The sequence below is a fragment of the Palaemon carinicauda genome, chromosome 3 (genome assembly GCF_036898095.1).
Source record: "Palaemon carinicauda isolate YSFRI2023 chromosome 3, ASM3689809v2, whole genome shotgun sequence".
Taxonomy (NCBI): domain Eukaryota; kingdom Metazoa; phylum Arthropoda; class Malacostraca; order Decapoda; family Palaemonidae; genus Palaemon; species Palaemon carinicauda.
Window position 1 is genome coordinate 14,802,024 of NC_090727.1, and position 7,518 is coordinate 14,809,541.

Here is a 7,518-nt window from a genome sequence, read left to right on the forward strand (position 1 = left end):
ACATATGGTGACATAACACTCTTAAACAGTTTACGTAGGACTTTGTAACAAAAAACTTGAAATAAAAAGTTAATTCTTAAACATATCATTAATTTACATCTACATTGGAATCTTCCCTCTAGTTACGGCTCATTTTACCTTTGCCTACACATGCACCGGATAGTCTGGCTTATTCTTTACATATTCTTCTATGTCCTCATACACCTGACAACACTGAGATTACAAAAAAATTTAAAATTCTCCTTCATCTAAGGGGTTACTGTACTACCATTGTTCAGTGGCCACTTTCTTCTACGTAACGAGAGAGGAGACTCTTTAGCTATGGAAAGGAGTTCTTCTAGGGAAAGGACACTCCAAAATCAAACCATTTATTTCTAGTCTTGGGTAGTGCCATCCCCTCTGTACCATGATCTTCCATTGTCTTTGGTTAGAGTTCTCTTGCTCAGGGGTACACTCGAACACACTATTCTATCTTCTTTTTCTCTTCTTCATGTTTTGTTAAAGTTTTTATAGCATATATAGGAGATATTTATTTTAATGTTAGTCTATTTAAAATATTTTATTTTTTCTTGTTTCCTTTCCTAACTGGGCTATTTTCCCTTTAGGAGCCCCTTGGCTTATAGCATCCTGCCTTTCCAACTAGGGTTGTAGCTTAGAAAGTAAAAATAATAATAATATTAACAATGATAATAAAAATAATAATAATGATAAAAAAATAATAGTAATAATCATAATGATAATAAAAATTATAATAGTGCTAATGAAAATAATAATAAGAATAATGAAAATAATAAAAATACTAACTTGAATAAAGTATATAATGAAATTAATGACGATAGTCTTACCTAATTAACATAATAGACTTACGTCTATACGAGAAGAACCAATCTTAAGAGCTGGCTAACATCTTTTCAATGTAATAATGAAATATAAAATAAATAATTGCTAAACTACTCTATTTACTCAACACTAATCGTTTCATAAGATTATATATATATATATATATATATATATATATATATATATATATATATATATATATATATATATATATATATATATATATATATATGTATATATATATATATTCATATATATATATACATATATATATATATATATATATATATATATATATATATATATATATATATATATATATATATATATATATATATATATATATATATATATATATAATATATATATATATATATATATATATATGTGTGTGTGTGTGTGTATATATATATATATGAATATATATATATATATATATATATATATATATATATATATATATATATATATATATATATATATATATATATATATATTTCAACAGACGACACACAACTTATGTTGGGCACAGAATCACTTTGGAGAGGAAACTCTCGAGGAACTTGAGAGAGAAGATGCTGACTCCTTCACAGGATAGGCTGATTTTCTTCGGCCCTACGCATCCCTGGGGAACACATATATTGACTTGGTATTGTCTAGATTGTTCTAAATAGATAATTCCCGTGGCCTGTGTCAGGTGCCTGGTGACGGCAAAGTTACTACCTAGTTAAAAATTCCGGGGGACGAACCTTGCTTTCAAGGCAATTTTCTCACTCAACAGCTCCGCCCACCTACTGTTCTCGGAAGTAAAATAATGATAAAAACTTACACTGGGTGTTTTGAGAACCTTCCAAAACACGTGGCAAATATAAGAATTGCTTATTTTCTCACAAACATGACACAATACCTCAATAGAAAAATTACACAAGCCCTCATTCATACCTCTTAAGGTCATATAACACTCTTAATCAAATTATGTGAGATTTAGTAACAAAAAAATATGTGAAATAAAAAGATAATTCCTAAAAATAGCGTAAATTTGCTTATACTGACCTGAATGAAGACTACAATGATATAAACGACGAAGTTCTTACTTAATTTATATACCAAACTTATTCCTTCAAGAGAGAATCCAACTTATGAGTTGGCTATTGACCTCTTAAATACTCAAAGGAAAGAAATAAAATACATAAATAAATTATTTTCTCTATGCTAGACTAGCTTCGTAAAATAGCTCCCCTCTTAAAAGATTTCTATTCCTGGCCTGAATGTATCGATTACACCCGAGATAAACAATCTACAATGACTTAATGTTCACTCGATATATGCTTCACATTAATACCATACTAGTTAATCCTTTATTATTTTTCATCTTCTTAAAGAAAATTGAATGATTATGATCCGAGTACACCATAATCTCGTCATTCTGTTGTAGATTGACATAAACCTTAAACTTTTTTATCTCTGCGACTAACACTAGCAGTTCCTTTTCATCTGTTAAGTGGGCTGGCTGAGGATTCTTCAGCTTTGACGACATAAAATAAAAAGGATGAAGAATTTCTTTCTCGTCTTCCTGCAATAAGACATTTCCAATCCCATTATCTAACGCATTCACTTGGATAAGGAATTACTTGTTGACATCAGGTGCTTGCAGTATCGGTTACAAAGTTAATAAGGCCTTTATCTTGTAGGAAGATTCTTGACACTCGCTGGTCCATACAAATTTTTTCTTGGGGCTAGTCATATCTATCGATGGGGCTACTACAGCCGAAAATGTCGGGCAGGAACGTCGGTAGAATCCTGCCATCCCTAAAATACGTTGTAATTGCTTCCTGATGTTGGTTGGTAATGCTTTCCTAATTCATTCGACAGTAGAGGCTACCGGATTGATTAGTCTTCTTCCTACTTTAAATCCCAACTTCCAAACTGTCTCCTTTCCAAATTCGCTCTTCTCCAGGTTAATCAGCAAGTGTGCTCCTCAGAGCTTTTTAAATACCTTCTTCAGGATTCAGAGATGTTCTTCCTAGGTCCATGAATATACTACAATATCGTCGAGATATATGCCTGTTCCTTCTTTCAATACTAGGAGGTTATCCATTACTCGTTGAAAAGCAGCGAGGCTGTCATTAGGCCAAAAGGCATGACGGTGTATTGATATAACCTAAATAAGGTATTAAAAGCTGATAAAAATTTTGTGTTGTCGTCCAAAGGAATTTGATAATAGCCCTTTAACAATTCAATCTTGGAGACGAATCTTGCTTGTCCTTATTGTTGAGTAGGTGGTCAATGAGCAGCAATGGATAGTTATCGGCCACACTGGTGAAAATAAACTTTCGGTAGTTTGTACACATCCTAAAAAATACGTCCAGTTTTTTCACTAACAAGTATGGAGAACTGAAAGGGCTAGAACTTTGTTCGGCTAATCCGTTTTGTAACAAATAGTCCACTCCCTTTCTCATGGCTGCTCAGTGATACGGCGATAGTCAATACTCATGTTGTTTAAATGGTATTTTTATTGTTTTGAGGTGTATCTCATGCTTCGTCAGGTTGGTTCGTTTTGCGAAGTACAAGAAAATTTTATGGAATCTTCTGATTAATCCGCATTAATTCCTCTTGTTACTCCTGATTCAAATGAATTAGTCTCTCTTCCAGGTTCTGAATGATAAAATGAATTACTCACATTACTTACGGTCCCTAACTTACATCTGTCGTAGTCTTCCGTGGACGATATGGTTTGTGCCATACACACTTTCGAAGCTTTGGTCTCGTTTTCGCTTAGGTGGCGTTTTAGTCGGCAAATATGTACTCTCCTTTGCCTTTACTTACTTCCTGGGGTTGCTGTAACGTAGGTTAGGTCACTGATCGTCCCCAAAATCTTTAATGGTTCTCAGAACTTGTTGGTGGGTGGGAATCTCCTTATTGGCAAGAAAATCAATACCTGTTGTCCTACTGAGAACTGTCTGTCCTTACTTGTCATATGAAACCTTTTTTGGACTTTCTCTTGACTCGTTATAAGGTTTTCTTGAGATTTTCCTTCTCTCGCCAATCCTTGTCCTCAAATTCTTAACATATTCTCCGTACGTTTCATGTTAGTCCTTCCATTTTCTTGCTAACATTTTAATCAGTCATCATACCTTTTGTCCAAATAACATTCTATTCTGGGTCCATCCCATTCTTTCTTGATAAGCGTTACGTTCATCAAATAACGTCTAACGTATTCCGATACCCCATTTATTCCCCGTTTCGTTGCAGAACTTTGTTAACAAACTTTTCTAAGTTTGATGAAACATCTCTTCTGCCCCTCTGGTCTCCAGATGATAAGTAGTTTATAGTTGTTGATTCACATCCAACAGTTTCACTATTTCCTGAAATAATTTTTATGTTAAATTTGTTCCTCAGTCACTTTGAATTATTTCTGGAATACCAGACTTAGTGAAAAAATCTAGTACCTTCTCAGAGATTTTTGGGGGACTGATGTTCTGAAGGGGTATGGCTCCAGGGTATCTTATCACTGGACACATCAGGGTTTTCATATATTCATGACCTTTCCTCGTCCTTGGTAAAGTTCCTACAATGTTGATCATTACCTTGCTGAAAGGTTCTCCTCCCATTTCTATCGGGAGTAAAAAAGATTTCTCGATGTACTCGTTTAGCTTTCCAGCCATCTGACATACGTGACAAGCACGTCAAAATTTGCTCACGTCCTTATGCGCGCCAGGCCAGAAAAAGTGTTTCATAATTATCTCCTTCATCTTCCTTATCGCTATACTGTATGTTCCCTTTCGTGCACTATGGCGATCACCTGTCTACTCAATGGTGTGGGAATCAATATCTGACGGTATATCCCCCATTCAGCATTCTCAGGGATATTGGCGAGTCTATGCTTCCTCAGAAGCAAGCCATCCTTAAGATAATAACATTGCAGTCCTATTAGCCTTTTACTCCTCAGTTTTCCTACTTCTAACTCTGAGTTTTCTTTTCCTCCAGGTCCATATCTTCTTTGTCTTCTTGTCTACTCGTGAGTTGTTCCTTTTCTCTTGATGTTACTCGAGAGTTTACTTCTTGCATACCTTCAAGGGAACTCTCCTTTTGGAAAAAAATTCCTCAAAGTTCATTTCTCCTTCGATTTCTTTTTCTTTTTCTTCAGGTACTTTCTTCGTCATACTCCTTGTTGTTACACAGCTAGGAAACAGATACAGGTAGTCCTTCTCGAGTTCAGTCATAGGAGTATACTTGAATGGTTTCTCCGTTATAATGGGAGAACGCACAAACGGTGCTCCACTAACCTCATTACCCAGCAAGACTTCTATTCCTTCGACAGCCAAATAATCCTTTACCGCAAAATCAAAATTACCTGTCACCAACTCAATGACAGTTTCAAATGGCAAAAAGGGGTAACTTCTTATTTTCCTATTCCCTTCAAAATAACCGAGTGTCCTGTGAGAAACTGCACCACCAACGTGTGTACTCATTGTATCACCACACTATGGTTGCAACTCGCGTCGTGCAATATTGGACCGGGGCTCACTCCCCCCAGTCTATTTCTGCTAACATACCTTCATAAATATATGGTTTAAAGGTATCCACGCTCTTTGGGTTGTCCTCTTCATCGTGCAAATGTAGCGGGGTTTATTTTTGTCTTCACCCTTTCCTCTCTTGTCACACCTACAGCAGACAATAATAATCTTTTGCACGTCTTTAACAATACTTGGAGGAGGACGATACGACAATTGTTGCTGTGGTACTATCACATTCTGCAAAGGGACAGTATTAATGCTGTGGTACTATCACATTCTGCAAAGGGACAGTATTAATGCTGTGGTACTATCACATTCTGCAAAGGGACAGTATTAATGCTGTGGTACTATCACATTCTGCAAAAGGACAGTATCAATGCTGTGGTACTATCACATTCTGCAAAGGGACAGTATTAATGATGTGGTACTATCACATTCTGCAAAGGGACAGTATTAATGCTGTGGTACTATCACATTCTGCAAAGGGACAGTATCAATGCTACGTCCGTTATAAATTTTTAACGTGTTCACATATTCATTACTGAACTGGTTTCCATGGTTCGGGGAATAATTGAAACTTGGTCGGAAGAACGGTTGAAACTTCATTTCTGAGGAGGGTTTACGACTGATAATATTATAATCTTCGCTCAGCCAAGCGCCTTGATCAAGTCTCCTCACCTCTCTCTCAAGTACGTTTGAATATGTTTAGGAATTCCTCGTAGATATTGTTCTAGTACTATAAATTCTTTTAAATCAGCCATGTACCTCCCGTTAGCTGCCTCTGTCCATCTCTTAATACATTGTCATATCTTATAAACGTAATTAAGGAAATTAATCTTCTCGTCATTCCTCAAACTTCGGGACCTTTCATCATAATATTCAGAGGTCATATGATGCACTTATAGTATGTTCCTTTCCACTACTTGATACTTCTTCCTCTGGTCCTGAGATAAGGATAGATAAGGACTGCGACCTTCCAAAAGAGTAAACTTTGCAATAACTCAGACCATTTATCTTTGGGCCATTGCATCGTCGATGTGACCATTTCAAAATGATCGAAAAATTTGTCAGGAGCCCCTTCTGTGAGCTTTGAAATTAACCTCTGGGTGTTCATTACAGTAAACACGGTATAGTGCTTAGTAGGTTTCCCCTCTGTCTGCGTTGCAGATTTTGCACTGGCATTCAACAGTTCCAATTCTCTTGTGTGTCGTGCAAATTCTCTTGTCTCTTCCCTCTCTTTTTCTTCTCGTTCTCTGTCTCTTTTTCGTATTTTCTCTCTTTTTCTTCTATTCTCATCCCATGTCTTCCAACTTCTCTGGCTTCTTCTCTTTTTTCTTCTTCTCGTCATGCTTCCATTTCCCTCGCAGGTTGTGCTGCTATGTTCTCTTCTTCCATTATCTTTAACTTAATCAAATTCTCCTTCGCTGCAATTTGTCAAATCTCAGTCTCTGCTTCCCTATCTGTTTCAATCTTTCAGTTTGTGGTAGATTGGTCCTTGCTTTGCTACAAAATCTTCTTCAGCCTCCTCCAACAGTTCATGAAACTGCTACAATATCTTCTACTGACAATTTCCCCGAGTTTATCAACGCATCTAAAGCTATACACTTGATTTGGTTTTTAATCATCCCACTCATTGCAAGACCATAATATGCCCTTGGAATGGAGAGCCAATGAAATTTAGTTACATTAGCTTCTGACAATTCCTGAACCTTCAAGTTTTTCAAAAACTCTTGGATATTAAACCATCCAATCTTGTATTTTACAACATCTAATACCTCTCCAAAACTGTCCTAACAATACACAAAATCCTATCAACACTAAATTGTTCAAACCTTTAACGAAAACACAGCCCTGTTATCACCAATACTTGAAGCAGATTCACTCGACCCCAGAAATCTGGGCACCAGAATTTTATTATATTATGGTCCCGCGGTCTGGGAACCCAAATATAATATATATATATATATATATATATATATATATATATATATATATATATATATATATATATATATATATATATATATATATACATATATATATATATAGGCTTGCAAACTATGCATTATTATCATTATCATTATTATTATTATTATTATTATTATTATTATTATTATTATTATTATTATTATTATTATTATTATTATTATTATTTGCTATA